Here is a 27,440-nt window from a genome sequence, read left to right as displayed (position 1 = left end):
CGTGCTGCCTTTAAGCGCTCAGTAAACGCAACTCTGCCCGAGTCGGGTGTCGAACCTCGAGCCCCCTTCTAGGTAGCCAAGCCAAGCCAAGTTCAAGCGTACTTGGCCTCTCGACCACGCTTTCCATTATCTCATATCATGATGTCAAATGTCAAAATGAAGGAGCTGCCAGGGCTCCCAAACCCTAGATACGCCAATGTTGTGAATCAATCTTGTCGCTTAGATAGAAAAGTTCTATTTAGAAGATGAAACGACGTAGCTTAAATTGATATTTTAATTTTTTATTTTTTTTTTTACATTTTAATAATAGCGCTTTTACTCAGATATAATTATAAGGCTTCTCTTCGAGTCCGAAGATTAGTGGGGAATGCAGTATTTCCCGTGGCTAAGCAGCCCCAGCTGTGACCTACATATTTTGCCACATCTAGCGTAGGCTTAACCGTTGTCCACCGGTGTTCGATTTAGATTTTCTTTTCGCCGTCTACATCTATCCTCGGCAGTGGATTTTCGTTTGGTCTCAAATGTGTATCCCGTAAAACACAATTCAAATGCAACCATTTTTGAGTTTGTTTTTCCAAGAATGGCGCCTTTTTATTTCCTCTTTGTAAGCAGTAACGTTTAGGATATTTGTACCGACACAAAATATAACAAGGCCAAAATAAATATATACAACTAGATGACTTTAGTAGATGTGTATTTTCGGGAATAGACAGACAGACAGACAGACAGACAGACAGACAGATAGATAGATAGATAGATAGATAGATAGACGGACGGACGGACGGACGGACAGACAGACAGACAGACAGACAGACAGACAGATAGATAGATAGATAGATAGATAGATAGATAGATAGATAGATAGATAGATAGATAGATAGATAGATAGATAGATAGATAGATAGATTTGTTTATGTTTGCTTTTGCCAAGATATAATCTTACCCACTTTTAGGTAGTCAAGCGCTTTAACATCCGGTCGCCATGCCTCGATATGTAGATCTAGATTTAGTTTATTTGTGCATGAATTAGTAGACATATGTCAAACCTATACCTTGGAATAATGTAGAGTTTCTTTTTTTTTTTTCACAGCTAATTGATTTACTAACTTTTTATTGGTAGACCGAACGCTATGCTGTCACAAAAATTTGAACTAACGGATTTATCCAACAGTCATACCAACTTAACGGCCATGCGTGACAGCAGGAGTGGATGTCATGTTAATATGCATGACTAAATGCATAACGCGTAGGACGTAATCATCTTCTTTTTTTGAAGTAACGTCTGTATTATATAAGATAAGAATATAAGAATGCCTTGGATGGGTTCGTCTTTCTGATGATGTCTGCTGCTGTAGCTGTAGGGGTGGGTGTCATCGTCCATTTCGCAGCAGGCAACAGAGAAGTGGTCTGTAGGTGTCATCCTGAGACTATACTAGGTGGACAGATCACAGAGTGCTTGAAACTTGCCAGTCAAGGGCATAAAGAAATATGTAAGAAGATTTTCTAAATTATGTTTAGAAATGTAAACTTTATATAAGATAAGATAAGATACGATACAACATAAGAGAATGGACGGACCTGCCATTGAAAGAAGTTCTAACTAAGGCAAAAGATAGAGAGGAATGGAGAAAGACGTCGACGACGGTCCATTAGACTTAGGGATAGATAAAGTTAAAGATAAGATAATGTTTATTAATCCAATCAAATGGAAATTCAGTTTGACTACAATTGAACACCTCAGCGTAACTACTGTAATGATAACTATATAGATGCAAATACAAACAACATTCACGCATGAAAGAATTACACACTCAAAAACAGGCTCTATGAGTTCTACTTCTTTGTACTTCTCAATGACGACAGCTTCTAATACAAGTATTTCAAGCAGATATTATCTGATAATTTATACTGATGGCTAGGAATATATTTATTTCAAAACAATTTTTTTTTTTTGAGGACACATTTATTCATATATTAAGAAACAAACATTAATAGCAAAATTGTTTGAAGGGGCGCGGTGGCTGAGTGATTAAGCGCCTGGCTTCCAAACGTGTGGTTCTGAGTTCCAATCTCGGCGAAGACATAGATTTTCAGTTTCAGGATGTTTGTCCATTCAACTATAATGGGTACCTGACTGTTTTTGGAGAAAGTAAAGGCAGTTTATCGTTGTGCTGGCCACATGACACCATGCTCATGTTAGAGACAGATGACATCTGCCCCATAGATCGTTGTGCTGGCCACATGACACCATGCTCATGTTAGAGACAGATGACATCTGTCCCATAGATCTTGTGCTGGCCACATGACACCATGCTCATATTAGAGACAGATGACATCCGCCCCAGATCTTGTGCTGGCCACATGACACCATGCTCATGTTAGAGACAGATGACATTAACATCATCCGCCCCATAGATCTTGTGCTGGCCACATGACACCCTGCTCAAGTTAGATACAGATGACATCCGCCCCATAGATCTTGTGCTGGCCACATGACACCCTGCTCAAGTTAGAGACAGATGACATCCGCCCCATAGATCTTGTGCTGGCCACATGACACCCTGCTCAAGTTAGAGACAGATGACATCCGCCCCATAGATCTTGTGCTGGCCACATGACACCCTGCTCATGTTAGAGACAGATGACATCCGCCCCATAGATCTTGTGCTGGCCACATGACACCCTGCTCAAGTTAGATACAGATGACATCCGCCCCATAGATCTTGTTCTGGCCACATGACACCCTGCTCAAGTTAGATACAGATGACATCCGCCCCATAGATCTTGTGCTGGCCACATGACACCCTGCTCATGTTAGAGACAGATGACATCCGCCCCATAGATCTTGTGCTGGCCACATGACACCCTGCTCATGTTAGAGACAGATGACATCCGCCCCATAGATCTTGTGCTGGCCACATGACACCCTGCTCATGTTAGAGACAGATGACATCCGCCCCATAGATCTTGTGCTGGCCACATGACACCCTGCTCATGTTAGAGACAGATGACATCCGCCCCATAGATCTTGTGCTGGCCACATGACACCCTGCTCAAGTTAGAGACAGATGACATCCGCCCCATAGATCTTGTGCTGGCCACATGACACCCTGCTCATGTTAGAGACAGATGACATCCGCCTCATAGATCTTGTGCTGGCCACATGACACCCTGCTCAAGTTAGAGACAGATGACATCCACCCCATAGATCTTGTGCTGGCCACATGACACCCTGCTCATGTTAGAGACAGATGACATCCGCCCCATAGATCTTGTGCTGGCCACATGACACCCTGCTCAAGTTAGATACAGATGACATCCGCACCATAGATCTTGTGCTGGCCACATGACACCCTGCTCAAGTTAGAGACAGATGACATCCGCCCAATAGATCTTGTGCTGGCCACATGACACCCTGCTCAAGTTAGAGACAGATGACATCCGCCCCATAGATCTTGTGCTGGCCACATGACACCCTGCTCATGTTAGAGACAGATGACATCCGCCCCATAGATCTTGTGCTGGCCACATGACACCCTGCTCATGTTAGAGACAGATGACATCCGCCCCATAGATCTTGTGCTGGCCACATGACACCCTGCTCAAGTTAGATACAGATGACATCCGCACCATAGATCTTGTGCTGGCCACATGACACCCTGCTCAAGTTAGAGACAGATGACATCCGCCCAATAGATCTTGTGCTGGCCACATGACACCCTGCTCAAGTTAGAGACAGATGACATCCGCCCCATAGATCTTGTGCTGGCCACATGACACCCTGCTCATGTTAGAGACAGATGACATCCGCCCCATAGATCTTGTGCTGGCCACATGACACCCTGCTCATGTTAGAGACAGATGACATCCGCCCCATAGATCTTGTGCTGGCCACATGACACCCTGCTCAAGTTAGAGACAGATGACATCCGCCCCATAGATCTTGTGCTGGCCACATGACACCCTGCTCATGTTAGAGACAGATGACATCCGCCCCATAGATCTTGTGCTGGCCACATGACACCCTGCTCAAGTTAGAGACAGATGACATCCGCCCCATAGATCTTGTGCTGGCCACATGACACCCTGCTCATGTTAGAGACAGATGACATCCGCCCCATAGATCTTGTGCTGGCCACATGACACCCTGCTCAAGTTAGAGACAGATGACATCCGCCCCATAGATCTTGTGCTGGCCACATGACACCCTGCTCATGTTAGAGACAGATGACATTAACATCATCCGCCCCATAGATCTTTTGCTGGCCACATGACACCATGTTAGAGACAGATGACATTAACATCATCCGCCCCATAAATCTTGTGCTGGCCACATGACACCCTGCTCATGTTAGAGACAGATGACATTAACATCATCCGCCCCATAGATCTTGTGCTGGCCACATGACTGCTCATGTTAGAGACAGATGACATCCGCCCCATAGATCGCAAGATCTGAAAGGGGAAACGTATTGTTTAAACACGAAACACAATAATAAGATAAGAGAATCACTCACACACGCGCAGTGCTTTTGTTTTTTGTTAAAGTCTTCTTCTCTTTGTTTACGTCTGTCATTGGACATTTCCATAAAAAGGCGATACAACTATATGCGGCTTTCTTTGGTCTATCCGGTGTATAAAAACTAAGGACGCATTGATACGGTTGTTTTATTGAAAGGTTAGGCCTAAATGATTTGTTGTTACACACTGTAGCACTGTAGAGTCGAATTTTCGGAGCTCGTCCCTTGATAGCACTAAATAAGTCTATTAGAGAGGACAGAAGGCTCAAAAGTAAAGTAGCAATCATACATAAAACACTGAACCATAATCTTCAAATACAAAAACAAAATTTAATAAAATACTCTGAAAGACACAAAGATAAAGGCACATTCCTCGTCCCATATGCTAGGACAAATTTGTACAAACACTCCTTCTTCCCTAGTGCTATTAGAGCATGGAATGGGTTGCCTGAGCTAGCCAGGAAAACCAGTGACTTGGCAGAATTTAAGTCATTGGTTAATATGCATGACTAAATGCATGACGCGTAGGACGTAATCATCTTCTTTTTTTTAACGTCTGTATTATATAAGATAAGATAAGGGAGAAAGTCTTTTTTATTTTTAAATCCAATTATGAAATACAAACCTTATCTAAGGGAAAGAATTCCACACTTGCAAGCATATCTCTCGTTAATGTAAAAATTATTTTTCTTATGCGATATCAAACAAAATAATTAATTACCTATATTCAAATGACTAATTGTTTAATTTTGTTTTTGATTTATTTTTTATTAGGTACAATAAATAATGGTTTAAATTTTCAACTTAATTCGAGAACGGGCGAGGTAGAAATAACATGTTCAATAACCTAAGGGGACGAAACTCGGCATATTTAGCCGTATCTGTGACTACTGATGGAATTAATTTCTCTTGTTAGTTTCAAACAAAATAATTATTTACAAGTAATTAATAGACTAATCGTATTATTGTTTTTTTTAACTGATTCGTGTCTTGTCTTTGCCAAAGAATAATCGTGCAAAGTTTCAACTTGTTCCGAGAATGGATGCTGGAGATATAAGGGGCACAAACTTTTAGCCAGACAGACAGATGGACAGACAGAGTAAGTTGATATACGCTTCGTAACAATGGCAACTGACTTGTGTATTAAAGGAGATTTGATACGAAGATCAACTGTCACGCATTGAGCTATTGTTAAAATTATAACTCAATTCTTTTTACTTATCTTATAAATTACTGACGTTACTTCATTAAGAAATATAATTACGTCTAAATAGCCAAGTATGTTAATCAAAGACTAAAAATTACTGTAAGTTGTTGGTTTTCCTAGCTGATTTAGACAACCCAATACATGCACTAAAAGCACCGAAAAGACGGAGCACTTGTACGAATTCGTCCTAGCATATGAAATAAGAAATGTGTCTGTCTTTGTTTCTGAGTTTTGTGTTTCTCTGTATTCTCACCTTGTGTCATAGATGTTCTCCTGAATTGTCTGAATTTAGTAATATTTTTTAGTGGGGTAACTCTAATCAAGTGTGAATATTCGTTTGTTATAAATGGTTACAAGGAGGGTTGCCTGGTGGTGCGGTATGTGCGTTCGGTCGTCTCGATGTTCCTCGGTTCAAATCCTGCCAGCTGCCATCCCCCGTCGCCCTGAGGGATGTTTGGACTAGGAAGTAAATCATCTTCAACATCCAAAACAAGTAAAACAATTTACAAACAAACATTTAACAAACAAACATTTTACACACAAACATTACAGACAATTTAGAAACAAACATTTTACAAATAAACACTTTACAGTCATTTTACAAACAAACATTTTACAAACATATTACAAACAAACATTTTACAAACATTTTACAGACATTTTACAAACAAGCATTTTACAAACAAGCATTTTACAAACAAACATTTTAGAAACATTTTTAGAAACAAACATTTTAGAAACAAACATTTTAAAAACAAACATTTAACAAACAAACATTTTACAAATCTCAAGGCTCAATTTTGCCACAGTTTCTTTTCTTATTCTTTTGTTAGCAACATTGAATCCATTGTTAGTGTCAGTGGCGTAGCTAGAAATCTGCCGTCCTTTGGGGGCCCTGGAGTTACTTCTTTGGTGGCCCCTGCATTTTGAGTAATATTTAATATTTAGTGTAAAAAAACAAACCCACTCATTTAGGTGGCCCCACCCTAGCTACGCCTCTGGTTATTGTTTAGTTAATCGTGAAAATCACCATTTGCTATTACAGCAGAAGATTATAAGCCATCGCAACTAACCGTGTCGAAAGCCTTGGTGAGATCCACAAAGGCAGCATATATATTTAAGTTCCCCTCTCTGCATTTTTCTTGTAACTGTCGCAAAACAAATATCCAAAAATACCGGCTCTAAAGTCACATTGGTTCTTGTCAGGGTGAGGGTTGCTGGGCATAACTCTAGTGTGTAGTGACGTGCTGATATCTCTTCTTGCCTCGTAATTATCAAACCTTTGCTCTGGCCACTTCAGCCATCGCGTAGCATTACTGTGTACTAAGTCTATGACACACTTACATGTAAATATATATAACGTAACTCCACAGATGCAGACGAGGAAAGTTTAATCGTAAAAAAATGAGTCAGTCGGTCAAGCAAAACTCATGCAAAACTGATGCAAAGAGCTTTCATGCTATTGATTGAAGTGTGATGCCTCTATAGTTGGAGCAATTAGACTTGTCACTCCTTTTGTATATAAGAATTGCAGTTTCAAGTTTCTCAAATGGTGAATCATCGAGCTCCTCTCCTATAGCTTTTTTTTTTTTGGAATATTTACCACGGATCCCTCCGTAACAAACCATTTGTCACCAAATAGCAAGCCATAGTGTTCTGTCCAGCAATTTTGTGTATCCGTCTTGCTAGTTAAAAGAGTGGAATCATCGGAAGATTTTAGCGGCGACGTAGTATGGTTACAGTCTGGTAAGATGAGAGCTATAGGCACATAGAAGCGACTCGTGGAAAGAGCGTGTGTCACCAGTGTTAGCATAAACCCGGATAGTTCAACTTTAAGCCACCATTTACTTCTATGCTCGGACCTTTGACTGCGGAGTATTACAAGAAGCTTTATAGAGAGATCTGGCTGCATTGTCATTATTGTTTGCAAGAACAGAACAAAAGCAGTTGTGCTTTTTCTGTAGCAGTTCTTGAATTTCTTCCTTGTTCTCCTCACACCAGTCTCTATTGGGTTAGGCTGACACGTCACGTGGTAACGTTTTTAGCTGGCTCTAGTTACTAACTGGATCATCTTCCCTAGGGCTTTCTGTGATCAACCTCTAGTATCCCCCTTAATTTCTCTTGTATTTTTGTCATCCTTGAGAATGTGTTGCGTTCATATGCGCTGCCCATTGTAGCCATTCGACAATAAGCAGTAATGTGCATATACTTGGGATGTTTCGTAGCACGCTTCACGGGCAAAAATAAGCGATTGAATCTCATTTTTTAAAAAATATATATGATTCATCCCTTTATAAAAAAAAAAGACTTAATTACATCTATTCTTAGGTTTCAAATTATTATTCTTCCCTAGTTCTATTAGAGCATGGAATGGGTTGCCTGAGCCAGCCAGGAAAACCAGTGACTTGGTAGAATTTAAGTCATTGGTTAACAATCATGACTAAATGCATGACGCGTAGACGTAGGACGTAATCTTCTCTTTTTTTTTGAAGTAAGGTATGCATTATATAATATAAGTAAAATCCAAAGTAGATGGGTAAAGTTGGTTGTTGTGCTGGCCACATGACATCCTCGTTATTTAGCTATCAGCCATAGAAGCAGATTACTTTTAGATCATTTATATCCCATAAATCGCAAGGTCTGAAAAGGTGTCAATATATTGATATTACATTTAAATACGTAAAATTAGATCAATGAGATCTTAGGAAATGTGCATAGCTATTGTTATTGTCGCAATCGACTTTCAAAAAACTATAAATAATTTTAACTCCCGTTTATTTTTTTATAAAACGAATGATGACAAAAATGACAAAATAAATAAATTATCGTTTGTCTTATATTATTCTATAAAAGAGAGGTTACTTCAAAAAAGAAGATAATCAGATCTACGTCCGGAAGCTCAAAATTGGAACCAGTGAAATCTGCCCATGTGGAGTATCACCAGAGAATGCAGACCACGTCCTCCAAAACTGCCCTCTTTACCAAGAGGCCAGTATAAGTCATTGGCCCCAAATCACCCCAATAGAAAGGAAACTATATGGAGAGCTCCCTGATTTGGAAACCACTGCGCAGTTCATCTCATGTATTGGTCTACTCATCTGAACACTCCAACATAATGAGAACGAAGAAGAAGATCTACGTCCAACGTGTTTAATGTGCCATTCTAGTCATACGTGTTAATAAGTGACTTAAACTCTGCTAATTCGTTGGTTTTCTTGCTTATTCAGGCAACCCATTTCATTCTCTAATGGCACTACTTTACTCCACTAAAAAAAAAATTAAGTCCATCTGGAATAACCTGCCCAGTGTGCAGCTGAATTTTCCGGGCTAACATAGGTTTCAACAGCCACACGAGGAAGCACAAAACCCCAGTGCAACGCCCCCAGACACCTGGATGACAAAAGTGGTCATCATGGAACAACGATGGACAAACTATATGATATATGATTTAGATCTCTTGTATGGCCAACTAAGCGAAGGAAAGCGCTCGCAAGGTGGTCAAAGAAAGCGCTTCAGGGACACCCTCAAAGCTTCTCTGAAGGCGTTCAGCATAGACCCAGGCACCTGGGAGACAGAGGCACATGACAGAGCATCATGGCGTCGCGCTGTGAAAACTGGCGCACAGGTTGCTGAGGAAACCACGATGGACGAACTATATGATATATATGATTTAGATCTAGTCGACATAACGCCATAACTTAATTTTTCGTTTTATTCAAGTCCTTTTTATAAGAAGCATAAAGTTTTTCTTTTCTTCTTCTAATAAAATTGTTATTTAATGAGACCTTAATCCTAATTATACCTAGACAGCGCATATAATTTAATTTATATATCTTATTTTAGTATTTAATACGTACAAATAAAAATAAATAAATAAAATCAGCTGTCGTTGACGCGAAAAATTAAATTATAAACAATTACACCTCTCAACGATTTTCTTTACATGATTGATCCCTTTCCAAATAATTCTTTAATCGTCTCTTTTCAAAAAGATCACTGATTAGTCTAGGTCTAGTTAGTAAACTAAGATCCACCATGACAGTCTAATAACTAGGGGTATTCGATGGGAAGTTTTACCCAAATTACTGGGCCACGGTTGTGGCCATTGATGTTGTGGACTACCTATAATATTCTAAGAATACGTTTTTTAATTGAATTCTAGACTAGACTTACGTCTAACTTACACTGAGTTACATTGATGCCTTCAAACTTCAATCAGACTACACTAACTACAGACATTATACTCAATATAAATATACTGATACTCACTACTCAGTGATAGTATGTGAGAAAACTGTCTAAGATCAGACAGTATGATAATGAGTATGGAGACAGACTGTGCAATGCTCAGAATGCTGGTAAGACCCTTACTAATACTAATAGCAAAAGGACTGAGCCAGCCCTATTAATTCCAGATTATAAATAATTCATGAATATGGAGGTAAATAATTAACAAAATAATTTTTCTTTCAAATCTATTATCTAGCCATGATTAATGATAATGTTTTAAAAGGTCTCCGGTTCGAATCCCAGTAAAAGCTGGGATTTCGGATTTCAGATCTTTAGGTCATTCCACCCTTTGGGTTGGTAGACATATGATACGACAGTTTCTGCGTACTAAGCTGATCCGCCATTTTGTTTGTAAGTTTACATTAGTAGCCTTACTCTGGCTATACTGACTATAGTAAATCTAGATCTAATACAATCGGGTTTAAGTTTCCAAAACACAATCTCTACTTTGACCTTTTTAGTGCATTAATTTAAACAAAATGCCTAGCTACTGCTGCATAAAAGGGTGCTAAAAAAAAACTCATATACGTCAATAAACAAGAAAGGAATGAGATTTTTTAGCATTCCTAGACGACCTAGGCCTAGAACTTGGCAAGGCTCTAGGGATGAAGAGATTACTTCAAAAAGAGATTACTTCGAAAAGACTTGGCTGTTGCCCTGGGAAGGTTTGGACTACGAAGGAACTTCCAAAATGTAAAACATTTTACAGTACAATTTAGTGGATTTAATTATAATAAGATAAAGTAGATAGATCTATATTAACTAGATGATACAATAAATAGTTTGTCCATCATGGCTGAGGGCTTTACACTGGGGTTTAGTGCTTCCTCATGTGACTGGTGAAACCTATGTCCACCTATGTTAGTCTGGAATGCTAGTTATACTATATTCTAGTATAAAGACTAGATTTCATATCACTATGCTCCAACAATAGTGTATCACTTACTCCTATGGCTAAAGTCAAAAGTAAATGCTACAGATTTAGATTATATATCTTAACATATAGGATTTATAGGTAAATCTTCTCAGGCTACATTTAGTAGATCTACTGATCTAAATAGTAATTTAAAAAAACAACAATAAAGTAACATGTAGGTCAAATACAAGTTGTAAGCTAGAAATCTAATCAAGATTCGTATCTAGAAGGTTTTTTCATGGTCTAGATCTAAGACTTAAAACTGTATCTAGAATCTAGAGCTAGATCTAATAATTAATACAAGTCTAGATTATAAACATGCATCTAGATCGTGATAGTATTATAAATAGTCTGTAATTGGTCTAGATCTAGTATAGAGCTTGAGTCGATATAAATAGATTCTACATAATAGTATACTCTAAACATACATACTAGATCCACACATATAGCATGTGACATAGTACTCGACTCTCAAGCTCTAGCTAGATTGACTAGAATCTTTTAATCTAGATTAGATTTAGATTTAACTTTTTAGAAATGATTTCCACAGGGGATGGGAATGGGCAGGGTTTAAACCCAGAACCATCTGTAAGTCTGAACAGTCCATTGCGCAAAATGCATGACCAGGCAGACATCTTTATTTGAATTAATAACTAAGATACTTTATCAAAAAAACAACTAGTTCTTGGCGTCCATTGTTATTCAAACAGTTACATAGTTACAAGAATTGATCTTGAAATAAAATGTTTTTTTTAATAAACAAGTTAACTTTAAAGACCTTACGATCTATAAGGCAGATGATGTAAAGGTCACCTGTTTCTGTGGACTAGGTTAACGAGGATGTCTTGTCCAGCACAATGACCAACCACCTTACTTTTCCCCAACTAATGTCAAATACCATTTAAATCTGGTTGGACTTAGAGGTATCCCAAAATTCAAAATACCAGTCTTCAACGAGATTGGAACCTGGTACTCCAGGTTCCACTGAGGGTCTCTTGAATGAATAGATCTACAATTTTCATACTAATAGATAAGATAATAATAATTAATATACAAACAATACTTCAATTCATTTCTTTTATTTCCACAAATAAATGAATGCATTATATGATTTGAATAAATATATCTATATATTAAATTATATAAATATTTCTCATTGGATAGCTTGGATATAAAACAGGTATAAAAAAATGCACTGTCTCACATTTACATATATATATAAAATAATTTAATTTAACTACTATAATTATGAATGTACAAAAAATATTTTTTTTAACACACATTATTTCAAATATTCTAGGTAAACCTGCCTATGTATTAGCTGATATGTTCAAAATTCATCCCACAACTGCATCTAAGATATTCATATACTGTTTTGGATGTTATGTATGTCAACATGTCCGATTTGATTTTCTGGCCCAATAAGGAGAGTCTCAGGCCCAAAGAAATTATTAGTACTTAATGGCAGGAAGGTGACAGTTATAAATGACTGTTTTAAAATTTTCATTGAAAGACCTAGCAGCATTAAAGCACAGGCACAAACCTATTCTTCCTATAAAAAAATATTTGTAAAATGTTTTACATGTTTCGGATGTTTCTTCAGAGTTGAAGATAGTTTACTTCCTAGTCCAAACCTCCCGCAGGATGATGACGGGGGATGGGAGCGGGTAGGGTTTAACCCTTGACCGTCGATAAATCCGAACGACAGTCCAGTGCGCAAACCGCACGACCAGGCAGCCATCCTATAAGCACAACATAGTAAAATATCTGATTGGAATAACACCTCAAGGTGTTGTCTCATTACTTTCAATAAATGAATTAAAAATATTTAGACTAAGCTTTATAGTTTCTTTGGATTTAATAGCCTTTAAATTTTTATTTTTAGAAGTGATGTTGTTCACAAGAGAATCAAATTTAACTTTTTGTTTTTGATGAGGTGAAGTCAGTCTCAGAAACCTTAGTTGGCAAAACTTTTTTAAGCTCTGATGGATTTATCCAGTAAGATAACAAGCCTGTAACTATCTCTTACTCTCTTTTAGTCTGGTGTTGGCTTCCAGCATAAATAAAGTGGCTGCCACATGAGTGCAGGACTCTCCAAGTCCAACTGTACAAGAACAGTGGGCTGATAGAATAATACCATCTCGACTTATCCAGGGCTGCAGTACCTATTCTGCTAACCACTGAGAGTGAAGAACCTAATGAAAAGAAAAAAAAATAATTAAAAATACCTGTTCATATCAAGACATTGGTCTCATATACATGTAAATACAATGAATATCAAGATATTTAGTATAATATAACAATATTTATTACTTACCTTTGCTAGTGGTTTAAAAGCCATAATATCTTGAACCCAACCATCTAGGAACTGGTTGTAAGCTGCTAAACTCTTGTAAGCCTGTAGACATTTTCAAAAGTAAAAATAGCAATAACATTTTAGTAATAGATGTAGAGCTCTTGTATAATGAAAAGAAAAAAAAATAATAAAAAATACCTGTTCATATCAAGACATTGGTTGGACTTCGAAGCATCCTAAAAATATAGAAATTAAAAACCCAAGTCTACACCAAAAATTCAATTGAGACTAGTGAAGTGCTTCAGCTGCAACAGCCAAAAGGTTTGGGCTAAGGTGTAATTAGCTTCAAATCTTAAAGAGCATTTGAAAGTTGTAAAAGAAACACAGATCTAGGACCATTAGATTTATCAACAAGTTACTAGTCTTGATGAGCCTAGTCCTAAAATAAACTTTAAAAAGTCTTCAGCCCTAGACTTAGATCTAAACTGCATAGTAAAGTTTTCTTTGGTTTAGAAGTTAGATCTGATCTAGATAATACTAGTATCTAATAATAAGTAACTATTATCTGTAACCATAGTTCATATATATATTTATAAGTTATCTCTAACATCTCTAATCTAATAAATTATAATACTAATATGTAATATATATATATATATATATATATATATATATATATATATATATATATATATATATATATATATATATATATATATATATATATATATATATATATATATATATATATATATAATATTATAGATCTATCTTGGTGGTCTCTCAAGATTACTTGCGGCTACCTATGGAGGGGGCTTGTGGTTCGACATTCGACTTGTGCAGAGATGTGTTTAATGAGCACCTAAAGGCAGCACTGAAAACCTTCCAGATACCCCTCCTCTCCGGTCCACCAATGAGATTGATTGGACCATAGCGCTCTGAGCATGCTATAAGCATGAAAGTAGTGCTATATAAAAGCTAAATTTATTTATCTTATCAAGTGACCTAGAAGTGAAGACTAGATCTAGCTATATCTATTAGATAAAGATTAAGTCTCATATGCTTAAAATATGCAGCAACAGAGATATGTAGATTTTAGATGTTATCTAGATCTATTCTATAGAGTCTAGATGAGATCTAGAATGACCTACTAAGCCTAAGTATTATGTAGGCTAGACTCTAGATCTAGTCACACTCTAATCTGAGACAGGATGGCTGCCTGGTCGTGTGGTTTGTGCGCTGGACTGTTGGACGTTCGGATTTATCTATGGTCGAGGGTTCAAATCCTGCCCGCTCCCATCCCCCGTTGTCCTGCGGGAGGTTTGGACTAGGAAGTAAACTATCTTCAACTCTGAAGGAACATCCGAAACATGTAAAACATTTTACAAATATTTTTACAAACATCATCCAGATTTTGTATATAATATATAATAGATCTATATAGCCATAGATCTAGATCTAGAATACTAGACCTTGAAGGCTTGAGTAAAGAGTAGATCTCTATCACAATCTATATGAATGTTGTATATATGTCTAGATATGCTAACTTAAATAGCTAGAATATAGATCTAGAATGTAGTCTAGATTAGTAGATCTAGATCTAATCTAGGTCTAACAATAAAATTGATTCGGAATACCTTGAATTCATCCTTTGTGATTGTGTAGGCACTTTCAGTAGAACAAGATTATAAGTGAAGAGATCTGGATAACACAAGGAGGGCAGCAAATCATTTTCTTTATTATGATGGCTTGCTTTCAAAGTGTAAGGATCAATATTATTTATTTCTGTAATTTCCTGACTATATCTTTCTTTGCTCGACTTATCCATGGTAAGTGCCTAAAAGCGTGTGTTGACTGTGCATAGAAACCAGATTTTTACCAACAATATGTGTGCCCTGATCACATGACTATGTCTACCAACCTAAAGTTACCTGATGTGATGGGGAAGGTAAAGGCGGGTGGTTGTTGTGCTGAAAACCTCATTAACCATGGGCCACAGAAACAGATGACCTTTACATCCTCAGCCCCATAGATTGTAAGGTCTGAAAGGGGAACTTTACTTTGATTTACTTTAGTGGGGAAAAAAAGTTTCTTCTTCCATTTTTTATTCATTAAACACTGTTTTCTTGTGTTTTTTTCACTCAAAGAACTATAGGACTACTTTTAGCCTAATCAATTTGATAAAGGCGTGGTGGCTGAGTGGTAAAGCTCTTGGCTTCCATGCTGGGGGTCCCAGCTATGAATCCTGGTGAAAACTGGGATTTCTAATTTCTGGATGTTTGGGCGCCTCTGAGTCCACCCAGCTCTAATGGGTACCTGACATTGGTTGGGGAAAAGTAAAGGTGATTGGTCGTTGTGCTGGCCACATGACACCCTCATAAATCATAGGCCACAGATACAGATGACCTTAACATCATCTGCCCTATAGACCAGAAGGTCTGAAAGGAGAACTTTAACTTTTTTAATCTGTTTGATATAGTTATATTCAAACTCATTTATGCTTTCACTCATACTAACCTTTATAGATTTATGATTGCCCAATCCATGGTTCAACAAATTTAAAGATCTTACATGGCAGTATGATTAAAATGACAGTCTTTAAAGTCAACTAAAAAAAAAGTGAAATTGAAAAAGATATAAAATGGAAATATTAATTGGGAGCAAATCACAACATTTTGAAATAGAAATGTACCAGCTACATCATGCTAGATGCAATGGATACCAAGTCACAACATTTTGAAAAAGAAATGTACCAGCTACATTACGTTAGATGCAGTGAATACCAAGTCACAACATTTTGAAATAGAAAAGTACCAGCTACATCACGCTAGATGCAGTGAATACCAAGTCACAACATTTTGAAATAGAAATGTACCAGCTACATCATGCTAGATGCAGTGGATACCAAATCACATCAGTGTAACTGGCAATTCAGATGTAGACTTCTTGGACAACCAGGGAAGGCTAACACCAACCACCTAGCAGGCTGTGAGATTCCATAAGCAAATTACATTTTGAAAAAGAAATGTACCAGCTACATCACTCTAGAACACAGTGCTACAGCAGTCAATTCTACAGAAAATTGTCAAAGTAAAAAAGTAAAACAAAAACCTAACTCCAAACAATGAAAACAACAACCTTCAAAGCAATGGAAGAGATCATTTTTTCCCTGGTTTCTCTGGACAAAATAAGAGAAATAATAATCCTTACTCAGTTTACTAAAATGGAAACCTAAGAGAGCTTCCCACTCAAAACTTAAACCCACAAGTCTGACACTCAAAATTAACTGAAAATACCTCATTTCATACGAGAATCTCAAAGAAACACCACTTATAAAATATAATTTATGAATCAGTTAAACAGTGCAATAACTCTCTTCCCTGGGACCTAAGCTCTCTTTCTGCTGTAAGAGACAGTATTGAAAACATAACCAAAAAATCTTATCACAATCAGAAAGATCTCAAGAAAATGGTGAATATTTTTCTACAAATCTAATAAACCAATAACTAGTGGGTCAATTATACAGATGAATCATCTTAAGAATCCACCAGTAACAGAGGAGCTGTCTTATTCAATAAATGGCTCAATTGAGAAAGATTAGAAAATTTAATTGCCACTGGCGATCTCTCATGCACACTTTCTAATGAATAAACATTTCTTTCTAATGTTTAAAAAAATCTGATGCCTCCTCTATCAAAAAGGTCAGGATAGCTCTTATAAATCTCAACAATAATAGCAAGAAAACTGTTCTCCAATGGATCCCAGCACACTTTCAAATAGAGGAGAAGAAAAATCTGACACTGCCCAAATGGGAGAATAACTAAGCAGTCTTAAATTCCATGGGAGGTGCAGTGGCTAAGTGGTAAAGCACTTGGCTACTGAACCAGGGTGCAGGGTTTGAATCCTGCTGAAGACTGGGGTTTTTAATTTTGGGATCTTTGGGCACCTCTTGAATCCACCCAGCTCTAGTGGGTACCTGACATTAGTTAGGGAAAAGTAAAGGTGGTTGGACACATGACACCCTTGTTAACCATAGGCCACAGAAACAGATGCCCTTTACATCATCTGCCCTATAGACCACAAGGTCTGAAAGTGGTACTTTACTTTTTCTTTTCTTAAATTCCACTATATCTGGAAGAGAATAGAAAAAGAAAAAAAGAGTAGTATAAACCAAAAATATAACAGTAGTCACTCAAACATCAGGATTAAGGATGCATGTTACATTCTATCAGGACACAGTCAATGAATTATTTTTAACCTTTGAACAGGGCACAACATAATGAGGCAACACTTATTCTGAATGTTGAAACACGTGGCCTTATTTTATTATGAGGCCCATTCAAAATACTGGCCCCCAACAGTCCTTTAGAATAAAGATTGTATGGAAAGCTGCCTGATCTGAAAATAATGGAGTTCATCTTCGATAAATATATATATATCTGAACCCTACAATTTATAATGAGAACACAGAGAAAAAAAAACACAAACAGTATGTAATATTTAAGTTACACTTTTGTCACACAGTCTCATATTTGTTTATATTGACTTTAATATTCACATTTATTCAAATAAAATAGCTGTATATTTTATACATTTATCCTTAAAATGTGGCGCACTATTGGCCACTAGTTCAAATGTTTGATGTGTTTAAGGCTATATAAGGTTATAACTATTCCTTTGGCTCACATTGAATTAAAATCATACATTGTAATAATTTTTGTGTGTGTCTACATCCTCTTATTGTTTATTTGTGTTTTCAGGTGGCGATTTTATTGTTTACCATGGAGTTGTCTACTTTTCAAATTTTACTGACCAAGTTTTGTACAGTGACTGATCCATCTGCAGTTTCCGAACCAGTAACTGATATCTCAAAAAAATATTGCTTTATTGATGGTGTCTGGTCACCTCAGGTAATCTTTCTCTTTTTCTTTTAATATGTAAAGAAAATTATATGTATGTATTTTTTTTTATATAGAAATGGATACTGTTTGTCTAAGGTGGATACTGTTTGTCTAGGGTGGATATTGCATGATCTTTGCAGAAGCTGTAGAACACCTTTCCACCATGGAATCCATACATTGAAATGAAAATGTTCAGATTTTATCCATGATCGCCTGTCTGAAGATTAGGAACTAGATATAGGTCTTGAAGTATTACACTCAATGATCTATTTAAATAAATAAAAAGAACTCTACTGTTTAACCACAAATCTTAATAAAATTTAGAAAGACCTTCACATAAGCCTTGTTAATTTTTATTACCTTTTCAATATGTTTAATTTGTTGATTTTTTCTTGAAAAATGTGTAGTTTTGGATACTGGATAGACAACACACATACCCACATTCTCATTATACAATAATTAGTTTCTATTTTTGGACATTATGACAAATAATATAATCCATTAGCTTTGTGGAGGTATCAGAATGCTCTATAAAAAGATACTAGATTCAAGAAACACAAGGAAGGGAAAAGAGAAATCTATTGTACATAAGTAAGAAGTAATGGGATGCAGTATGCACAGTGGATATTAATAAAAAAAAAAAAAAGTAAAGTTTACCTTTCAGACCTTGCGATCTATGGAGCTAATGATGTCAAGGTTATGTTTCTATGGCTAGTGGTTAATGAGCAGGTCGTCATGTGTCCAGCACAATGACTAACCACCTTAATTTTCCCCACCTAAAATCAGTTACCCATTAGAGTTGGGTTACTGAGGGGCACCCTAAAAATTCAAAATCCCAATCTTCATTGAGGCTGGAGGTTCAAACCCAGGACCCCATTGTTTTCCTATGAGGTACACAAATCCTTTAGCCGACAAAAAATCAAAATATTGATATAGAAACGAAATGAAAAATGACTGAGCTTTTGGCCCATGACTTTGAAATGCTAATATCTATGTATACTTCTTTATGTTGGCAGAGGATCAACGTGATTTGTTCATTGAAAGACACTTGAAGGTGTAAGTTGTAAAAGGTTTTGAAAGACTTGCCAAAGCAAGGCATTCTTGACAGGAATAAACATTGGGAGCAGCTCTAGCTGACTCAGCTCAGAGGATGACATCACAGTTAATTGACATCTTTCTGTTAACAATGCATGGATTATCTTATCTTCTTCATTCTAGGGGAATTATGCATTGAGTGAAGACATCTTGCTGTAGAAGAGAAGAACAATTCAGATAGTTCACATGATTTACAATATGGCTTTGATTGTCTTATGTTAATGGCTGGTAAAGAACTGAAACATGTAGGCTGGAGATCACTTGATAGAAATCAAGGTAGGACTGCACTTTTGCACAGAGTAAAGTTGAAGCATGTAGTTACCAAGTGTAAAATAATATTCAAATTGCTATTAGCTAAACTAGTGAAACCTGTAATTTAACATACATTAACATTCTTTTCTTATTTGAAGTCTACTGTTAAATTTCAATTACAACATTAACCCTATCAAGTAATTTACAGGTCATGTTTCTGTCTATCAAGCTATTTACTTCTCATATTTCTATGTATTCTGCCATAAATTTCTATGAATGAATTCAGCCTTGAGTGGTATATTTTTGTCTGTATTTGCAAATACATATTTGTGTTGCTTTTTGTATTTCTGACTTGCAACTTCTGAATTGAATCTCCTTTCTTTACACAGAAATCTCTGATCTACATTGTATGAGAAAATCATGAAGTGGTTGTTGTCATTGATCCAGAAACTAAGTTGCAATCTGTCTTGATAAATATATCATACAGATTTAATGGTGGCCTACTCAACCCGAGGCGGCTTAAAGCAAAAACAAAAACAAACGCAGCAGTAATCAGAGACTTGCTATTTGCTGACGACTGTGCCCTAAATGCCTGCTCTGAAAACGATCTGCAGAGCATCGTCAGTGACTTCTCAAGAGCATGCTCAGACTTTGGCCTTACCATCAATACGAACAAGACTGAAGTCTTATATCTACCTGCTCCTGGGAAAGCCTACATGGATCCAAGCATTACTATAAATGGACAGGATATAAACGCAGTGGACAAATTCACATATCTTGGCAGCACACTCTCCGGAAATGGAAAAATCGATAGTGAAATCGACCTGCGTATCGCCAAGGCCAGTGCATCCTACGGCAGATTGTCTACAAATGTCTGGAACAGACGTGGTATATCCACAAACACCAAGCTAGGGGTCTATAGAGCCGTCATCCTCCCTACATTGTATATGCCTCAGAAACATGGACAGTGTACAGTAAACATGCAAAGAAACTAAACCACTTCCACATGACATGTCTGAGAAAAATACTAAATGTCAAATTGCAAGACAAAATACCAGAGTGTGTCTGCAAAGCATCCACACAATCCTGATGCAGTCCCAGCTGCGATGGGCAGGTCACGTCTACAGAATGGAAGACCACCGCATCCCTAAACGACTCCTGTATGGCCAACTAAGCGAAGGAAAGCGCTCGCAAGGTGGTCAAAGAAAGCGCTTCAGGGACACCCTCAATGCTTCTCTGAAGGCGTTCAGCATAGACCCAGGCACCTGGGAGACAGAGGCACATGACAAAGCATCATGGCGTCGCGCTGTGAAAACTGGCGCACAGGTTGCTGGGGAAAAAAGAACAATGCTGGCAGAAGAAAAACGCCAGAAAAGAAAAGCAAGGCCCACGACACTAGCTCCAGCTGGAATAACCTGCCCAGTGTGCGGCCGAACATTCCGGGCTCACATAGGTCTCACCAGCCACATGAGGAGGCATAAAACCCCAGTGCAAAGCCCTCAGCCCCCTGGATGACAAAGTGGTCATCATCGAACCACGATGGACGAACTATAAGTTGCAATCTGTCTTGGTAAGCAGTATTGAAGTTAGGGTGATAGCTTTTTTGGTCACAATAATTTAATTTGAAAATTAAAGAAATTTTTTTTGCTTTAGTAGACAGATTTATAATCATTAAACATTGTTTTAAATGTCTAAAAGATTAATTAAAACTTGTAAAACTGTTGTGAAATTATTTTCACTGTTATCAGTATTTTTTATTCCTAGATTTATCACTGCTTTTAGTTTCCTATATAATCGTTGTGTTACTATTCAAATGTTGTGTAAACATGGGGGTAGTGTTGTAACCCTGCCTTGCACCAGTGCTTGAGGTGCGCACTAGCGCACTAGTGAACGTAAACAGGAAGAGACTAGAATGGAGAGAAGAACAGGGCATCAGGGATTGTGAAGAGTCTGAATGTTTGGAAACTAAGAAGCAAGCTTTTGGTGCTGCCTGAAGGTTGTAGAAGGGACCTGGAATGAAGCGGGGAAGGCTGTCGTTGGTCCACATTCGGGTTGCTGTCTAAAGGACTGGTAAATTAGTAGAAAGACTCTGAGGAAGCTGAAGGATGCTATGTGTTTGTCCTAGTGAATAAACACCTGTCTTTATTTCCTGTTACACTGTGTTGAGTTGCATGCCTATTCGTTGAGTGCCTAGCCGAGAGTTGCAACAATTGGTGTTATGACTCTACAATGCACGCTGTCATTAGGTGTGAGACTGCGCACCATGAGACACAGGACAGAGACATGAAATAAGAGAGGAAGTCAAGATGGCCGATGATTAGAGATGAAAACGACGCTTGTGATGTGATTAGTGTAATTCTAGATCTAGTTTCCTATTTGGTTATTAAACATTCTATTTTGTTATTTTATACTCCTTTCGTTGAGGTTATTTGGCTAAGTTATAGCAATTGTTCTGGGTGGAAAGACATGCTCCAATTTGATTCCCTTTTCTGTAATTCATCTAATTCTCTTTGTAAAATATCTGTATCTTGTGTTGTTTTTATTGTTCTATATATTATGCAATCGTCTGCAAATAATCTGACTTTTGTTCCTGAACTAATGCAATTTGGTAAATCATTTATGTAAATTAAAAATAGTGGTGGACCCAAGACTGTTCCTTGAGATACACCTGAGTTTACTGTTATCGGTGTTGATTTAGAGCCATTTATTATTACAGTTTGTTCTCTCCCTATCAGAAAATCTTTAATCCACTGATGCAGTGGACCATTAATGCCGAAATATTTTAATTGTTTAAGCAAACTATAGTGGTGAACTTTGTCAAAAGCCTTGGAAAAATCTAGTAAGATAGCATCTATTTGTTTCACTATTATCTAAACCTTTTGAAAAATCATCAATTAGTCCTATTAGTTGTGTTTCACATGATCTATATTTCCTAAAGCCATGTTGGTATGGGGTGAGGACATTATGTTTGTCTAAGTGGTTTATGATGTTGCTACATATTATGTGTTCTAGGATTTTACATGTGATGCTGGTAAGTGATACTGGTCTGTAGTTTCCTGGGTCAGATTTTTCTCCTTTTTTAAATAGGGGGGTGACATTAGCTTCTTTCTAGTCCTTTGGTACTCTGCCCTGGTTAAGCGATGCCTGAAAGAGTATTTTGAACACTGGGGCTAGTTCATTGCTTAGTTCTTTGAGTAATCTAGCTGGAATACCTTCAGGTCCAGACGCTTTATTTGGTTTGGTGTTGGCTAATAGTTTTTGAATTCCATTTTCTTGTACTACTAAATCTTCTATGTTGTCTACTTGGTTCAAATTAAGTAATATGTCTTTGTCTCCTGGGGCTGAGAATGCTGATGCAAAGTATTTGTTTAGGATGTTTGCTTTAGTTTCATTATCATTATGTATTATGTCATGTTCATCTTTTAAGGCGCTATGCCTGTTGTTTCCATTTTCTTAGACTTAATGTATGACCATAGGTTTTTGTTGTAATCTTTAGATATTACATTGTTTATGTATTCACTCTGCAGCTGTCTGCTTACTTTTTGGGTTAGGTGTTTAATTTTTATATACTTTTTGTAAACTCTTTCTGCCTTGGTTTCTTTAAATTTTCTATATAGGTTTTCCTTCTGTTTACAAAGCTTCTTTAGTCTATTATTAAACCAGCATTTATTTATTTTGTTTGATGTGTATTTAGTTGGTATTTGATTTTCTATAATGCTTTTAAGATGGTTTTTAATGAAATTCCAGAGGTCATCGACTGGTTGGTTAATGTCTTTTTCTAATAAGAATGTTTGTTGAAAGTTTAATGCAGCTTGGTGTAGTTGTGTTAGGTTACATTTATTCCAGAGTAAAATTTTTCTTTGGGGTTTTGTATTGGCTACTGCTTTTATCTGACTGTGTATTTTTATGATCTCATGGTCTGATAGACCAGGGATAATATCATAATAAACGAATAATCCAGGTCTGTTGGTTAAGAAGAGATCTAATGTGTTGTTTAATCTAGTTGGCTTTTTAATGATTTGATATAAACTTAGGTTGTGTAAAGTTTCTATGAAAAGCTCATTTATGTCCTTAGGGTTTTGGTGTTTATCTATGGTTAGTGTTTTCCAATTTATATCAGGTAGGTTGAAATCACCCATAATCCAAAAAACTGCATTTTTATCTGTCTCTTTAAGTGTAGTAATCTGATTACATAGTTCCTGCATGTATTCTAAACTAGAATTTGGTGGTCTGTAAATGCTGCCTATTATTAGGGATGTTGAGGTGGTATTAATTTTACAAAATGTAGATTCTATATTTTTGAGTTAGGTAAGGTAATTTCTTCTGCTATAAGAGTGTTTTTTATTGCTAAAAGAACTCCTCCATGATTTTAAGCCCTATCTTTTCTAAAAATTTCATAATTACTATTGAAAATTTCTGCATTATAAATTTCAGTGAACGAATTGTGTGTCCCCTTACCTGTCAATTCTGTTTAGTGATGGTCAAGCTCAACTGATATTATTCTAAGCAGCTTTTATTCTGAGAATCATTCAACCACAGAAGCTGTGAGGGATATCTGAAATCCATTGCTTACTTGTCTAGCAGAAAGATTTCTATCCGTTTAGTGATAAAAGATTGAGATTAATTGTATACAACTTTTTGTAGTCACTAAATAACACCCTTTTATGCTCAAGACAATACTGTTCATGAATGGTTTAGTTTTCTTAATGCTGAGAGTGTTCATGAAAGAAGGATCAAAGGTCAATTTGGGTGTTTGTTTTTTAAGACAACTTGCTATGTTTATTAATTTAAATTTACCAGGTACCTATTATTCATTTACTTTGGATTTTAAGATATTTGTCATTGAAATTTAAATAGGTATAAGTACAGTTAATTAACCACAGGATTCCATTAAAAAATTTTAATGCTAAAGAAATTTAAAAAGAAAACATTTCATTTTTGAGATTACATCATCTTTATGTGGAATGTTTTTTGAATAAATGGTACCTGTACAGGTGATTAGACCTATTAATAGATGATAACTGGATATATTTGTATTTCAAACCACTGGCATGTATTTTACTTGTTACTAATAACTTAATTTACTTTTTAATATATGCATTATCTTCTATTTTGAAGTAACATCTGTATTATATAAGATAAGATTATCAACTGTAGTTTTCTTTTAAGAGTTCTTTATGAAAATGTTACCACTGAACACTGCTATATTACTAGACTTTTTTCAACCATGTTTTGTAAATGAAATATTGTACAATGGCATATTTATTGTATTACATAATTAAGGTTTTTATAGCTATATATTAAAAACATCTCATATTTAATGTACTCTCTGCACTGAACAATTTTTTTTAAAGTGATAAAAATTTTGGTTTATTCATATCAAGTTTGTTTTGTTTGTATATATGTAGAATATGTATATCATAGTGAAAGCATTTATTTACTTGCATTTTAGTTTTTATAATCATTTATAGAATTCAGTGTAAATTCATTGTACATTGAACCTCGTTGGTAGTGTCAATGTTATTAAGTTGACATGAAGTATTTATGTATAGTCCTGGGTGTTAACTACGTTGTTCATTAGATGACTGCCTGACTGTGCTTTATCCCATGGGAACCAATAGATCAGCATGTCAATATATCTGTTGTAGTAATGTTTAGAGTATACAACTCTAGCAATAAATATTCTGATCAAGTTTATATTTTTGGAACAGAATATGCTAATGTGTTAAATACATTTTTTTTTAATTTTAAGAATAACAACTGGTACTTTATTTTATCCCTTTGTATCTTTCTTTTTTTTTTTAATGTCTAAGTAGTATAACTTCTAATTTAATTGTCTCCCTTTTAAAATCAACCATCTAAATTAGGGATGGCAAACTTTTTCTGTTGAGGGCCACATTAAATTTTTTTTTTAGTAATAGGGGGCCACATATATATAATTTGTATTTACAACTTAGAAAAATATGCTAGCTGTCTATTAATTTACTTGTATACTGTATTAGACATTCAAATTGAGGAATTATAACAAGATTTAGCAATTTTTGAAACTAATTTAACTAATATTTAAAAAAATTTTGTTACTGTCTTTTTACATCACATTCATTCTTCACAACAATCCAGTTATACTTAATGTGAAGTATTTAATTGTGCATAATGTTCCGGAACTCTGGAACTAGCTTTACTAGTTCTTATCTTTGTGACTGCTGTTAAATTACAGCCAGTCAGCATCCACTTGTTCTTCTGGTTGCATATGTTCAAACAAAAGAAAATATTCTTGTGCATCCAAAAATGTCAAAGTTTAGCATCAAGTCTTTTTAAGTGTGGAAATACAGCTTATGCACCCTTCAAACTGCTTCTCTTTTGGGTCATAATTTGCTAGGAAGTATTTCCTCGGGAGCTGAATCAGCTTCTGTACTAAATGGTGAAGTGAGGATATTCAAAAATGGTTTAAGTTCTTGACGTCTTAACATTTGTTTTCAAATTCCATAAGTCTTGTTCTTTTCTTTTTACTAGAAATAGTTTCACCTTTCAGCAAAGGAAAATGTGTCACAGTCTTAGTTGACATTGCATGATCTAAAGTTCACGTCATGTTAAGAGTTTAAAAGACACGTGGAATTCCTGATGTAGAAAACAGGAAGTAGAATGAATAAAGTTGACTTTGAGTTCAGTCTAGTCAAGTCAGTAAGGTTTTGCTCCCGGTACAGGAAGGTTGGACGTTGCTTCCTGGACTGGTGTATATATATGTATATAGCATGAAAGTCGATGGACTAATGATTGTTGATTAATTATTTTGAGAGTTGATTTCATCATGTGCTTATTGAATATTAAAGTATTATTCGTATTGCAATGGATATCTATAGTTGGAGCTCCAGTGTCACTAGTAGCAATTGTTCTTATTGTTACCCGCTGAGATGCGGACGTGATTTGTGACTAACATATATTGGATACTTTTGATACCGCTGTTATGTGGATAGGATTGTTATTATTTCTTGACTTGTAGCACTAACAAGGAGTGCAGTGTACTATTATTATTATTATGGTAAAATAAACTTCATGTTGTCTGCTGAAACGGACTTGAGTCAGTGGTATAGTATGTTTAACATTTACAAAATGATAAAACCTGTTTTCACTTGCTTGACTGGAGAAATGGAAAAGCTTGAAAAGATGCTCATAAATTTCATGATGTGCAAGTAGCCCATTGCAACTCTTCATTAGAAACATTAGTAAGAAAGCCACTGTCAGTGTCATTAAGGAAAAAAAAAATTTTCCTTGAGACCCCATATTCTTTTCAATACCTTGCCCATGTGGTACTTCTTGAAACTGTCTGTGGCTCTGATAAGTTTGATCACTGAGATGATTAGGTCAATAATATGTCTGATATTCACTGTTTTTCTCAGTTAAAGCATGGGCTCCATCAGTTGTTACACTTGACATCTTGTTCCAAGCCAACCCAACACTTTCAACACAGTTCTACATAAATACTGGTCTGAGTGTGTGTCTTGTTTCAAAATATTACCAATAAGCATAATCTTCATTTGCTTAAAACTTTAGAGAATGTTTATTTAGCTTCTTCATCATAATTGATTGATTTGATTTTAGGCACATCGGCACAATTTAGGCCATTTAAGTATCATAATTGATAAGATATTTAAAATTATTTATTTTTAATATATTTGCATTTTTATATGTTTAATCTGTGGGCTCACCTGAATTCTGTAGGTTTCCGCGGGCCGCAAAAAACACTTTGGCAGGCCGCATGTGGCCCGTGGTTTGTAATTTGCCCACCCCTGATCTAAATGAATTAAGTTATTTCTACTACTAAAAGTAATATCAGGACTACCAATGTACAACTAAATATTTATTTGTGCAGCACTTTCAGTTTTATTGTGATATCGTATACATTGATTTAATTGACTCATTTTGATGTATATGTATACCTTGCAATCAAAGTGGCATTCATTTT

At 36.2% G+C, this 27,440-nt stretch overlaps 2 long non-coding RNA genes across 2 annotated transcripts in view; one reads left to right on the top strand and one right to left on the bottom strand.

Annotated features, from left to right (window-relative positions):
* Positions 1–18,177, top strand: part of LOC129924407 (uncharacterized) — a 116,035-nt gene extending 97,858 nt beyond the window's left edge. The window contains exon 8 of the long non-coding RNA XR_008776328.1: positions 17,990–18,177. This is a non-coding gene — a long non-coding RNA (uncharacterized LOC129924407). The remainder of the gene's footprint in view (positions 1–17,989) is intronic.
* Positions 12,780–17,573, bottom strand: LOC129924411 (uncharacterized). Its single transcript, XR_008776332.1, has 5 exons — positions 17,488–17,573; positions 15,747–15,837; positions 14,867–14,930; positions 13,251–13,331; positions 12,780–13,128 (listed from the first exon to the last, which is right to left on the bottom strand). It is a non-coding gene; the product is annotated as an uncharacterized LOC129924411 (long non-coding RNA).
* Positions 18,178–27,440: the final 9,263 nt, after the last annotated feature.

This window comes from Biomphalaria glabrata, chromosome 2 (assembly GCF_947242115.1).
Source record: "Biomphalaria glabrata chromosome 2, xgBioGlab47.1, whole genome shotgun sequence".
NCBI classification, from domain to species: Eukaryota; Metazoa; Mollusca; class Gastropoda; family Planorbidae; genus Biomphalaria; species Biomphalaria glabrata.
This window is presented reverse-complemented; position numbering and strand designations above follow the sequence as displayed.